The sequence below is a fragment of the Peromyscus californicus genome, unplaced genomic scaffold (assembly GCF_007827085.1).
Source record: "Peromyscus californicus insignis strain IS unplaced genomic scaffold, ASM782708v3 Scaffold_10__1_contigs__length_136768540, whole genome shotgun sequence".
Lineage (NCBI taxonomy): Eukaryota > Metazoa > Chordata > Mammalia > Rodentia > Cricetidae > Peromyscus > Peromyscus californicus.
The window spans coordinates 18,940,862-18,943,400 of NW_026294391.1; the positions used below are offsets into that span (position 1 = coordinate 18,940,862).

The 2,539-nt window shown below is 37.8% G+C and overlaps 1 pseudogene; it reads right to left on the reverse strand.

Annotated features, from left to right (window-relative positions):
• Nucleotides 1-1,395: 1,395 nt before the first annotated feature.
• On the reverse strand, nt 1,396-2,091 carry LOC128113776 (uncharacterized; annotated as a pseudogene).
• Nucleotides 2,092-2,539: the final 448 nt, after the last annotated feature.

Sequence of the window (2,539 nt, forward strand, 5' to 3'; positions counted from 1 at the left end):
GAGTCTTCAGGGGTCTTGGAGAAGGGGATCCTTCCCGGTGGGGCTCAAGGATCACTCTGAATGAACCAAGATATGCCAATTAGATGCTGATGTCCTAGATTTTGTCTGTGAGATGAGACTTTCTTGTGAAAAGACTGAGCATGTTTCCCTATCACACCCCTGATTTCCTCTTCTGATTATTTCACCAGAATGTCAAGCACACATTGATTTAAGAACTTTGAATGGATAAGATTTTGATCTATTGAGGTAAAAATGTTGCATTCCTTGAAGCATTGTAGATGGGAAGGAAAAGTTGTCTACCTGTTGTAGGCCTCCTTTATCAGTAAATACAGAAGACTAATTTTAATTAGAATTATTTGTTGTTACTTTCTCCAAGAGGTTATAAGCATAGATTAAAGGATGTTTTGCTATGTATCTGCCACATCTCTATTTTTGTTGCTCATACTCATTCAAAACCAAGCATAAGGCTAATGTACATCTTGCACTCTACAAACTGTAAAACAAAGGGAAAAGATACCAGAATTGAGCCCCTGAGAAATCTAATTGTGAAGAGTGATTGTTGTAAAAATCAGACAAGTCTAACTGTCCATTCAGCTCCTTTATGGGTCTCAGAGAGGAAAAGTGTAATGTAAAAGCATAATACAGATTGATGATCTCAAGAGTGCATAAAAGGTCTCTTGGTGAAAGGCCCACCACTTTTTGTCTTGAGTTACTTAATAGGGAAGGGTAGAGGAGAAAATATACCCGAGTTCTGAATAAATTCAGCCTGTACTAACATCCACTAACCTAGAATGTCAAGCAACTGAGGGCTTTCCTTATGGTGATGGTTTCTTCAGAATCAGGAGCCCTAGATTTTCAGAACTGGTAGACCCCTCTACTGACATCTTTTAAATAACCATAAATGTTCTCCCAATCACTCTGGAATGGGAGCAGAGCCTTAAATTTCTTCATATCGCCTCACAAATGTACTCACTCAGGCACCTTCCCTGCTTTGGGGCTGCCAATTCAACCTCAATTTTTGTTCATGGAACTCAAAGTATAGTGCTTGATCTTGGTTGTCCTAACACAAACAATAGGATCAACACCACAGTTGATGAGACATTTTGTCAAAGAGCTACATTTAACATCTTAGTGTACACAAAATACTGGAATAGAATTGCAGCAGGAGGAAATCTGATCCTTGAAGCATACATATTGATTGTAGGAAAGCATTTGAATGTTTAACTTCTCCATGATATGAATCGTGGTGTGGGCGTATGTTTGTCTATGGAAATTTATAGCTGTCAGACAACAGGTTGAATAACATTTCAACTTGACTTGGATGATGAGGAGGTTTTTACCTCTTGAATCAAACCTGTGCTCTAAACCTCTAAACCTATTTTCACCTTCCTAACATTATGACCCTTTAATAAATTTCATCTCACAGAGAAGCAAAATCACACCAAAGAGTGACATTGTGGCTATCAGGACACCCATTGGGATCACATTTGTGCAGTGTTTCTTTATAATGTCCTTCTTTTTAACGGGAAAGTCAGGTGAAAATTCAAGAGTGGTTTGCCCATAGATGTCTACCAGGTGGTTCAAGGTCACAGTAACAAGCGCGAAAAGGCTGCTCACAGCCAAAGTTATGGCAGACATCTTGTAGCAAAACAGCTGGATCTCAATGAAGGGGTCTTCCATACAGCTGATCTTAATGGCCACTGAAGTGAAAATCACGACTAGGATTTACATCAAAATGGCCCACGCTATCAGGACTTGTAAATACTGAAATTCCGATGACTTGTTCCAGGTTGAATTGATAGGGGTATGAACCAACATCCTGGTCATAGACCCAGAGTTGTTAAATTCCTGAGTGTAATAAGCTTTCCAGAGTCCAATTGACACAAATTGCACATCCTTGTTGTTAAACTCCCACAGGCGCCAGCATTGGCTGTTTGCAAGGATGATTTCGAACACCAAAGCTGCTGTACTGCAAATCAGGCCAGTGAACTTGAAGATGTACTCCTTCATTTTGGCAAATCTGAAGAAGGCATCAAAGAAGAATAGAGTCAGTGAGACTACAAGGGAAGGCAGGAAAACAGAGGAAGTCATGGCTTAGACAGCACTGAGCTCTCATACCTTGTCCTTGTTGTCACATAGAGATGTTTCAGTGGTCTATGTACAGATTATTCTTCTTCACAGAGTAGATAATAGTATTTGTTGACTAGGAATTTCAGTGCTTAGAATTGACAATGAGAAGAGAGTTTGCAATATCATATATATTGACATGCTTATTTTACCTGTATTTGCAATTTGTAAATATTTTAATACCATAAAGAGAGGAAAAAGCAGAGGAATGTTCAAATTAATTGTCATTTCTAAAATATAGTACTATAACATTTCATGACTGTTACAAAGTGAAATCATCTATGAAAGAAAATGAAAATAATTCACATAGTAAACTCATTTATGTAAAAATAATAAGACACTTGACATAAATTTTTATATACATATATGTGTATACAAGTTGAACTGTACATAATGATACACCTCATAATAG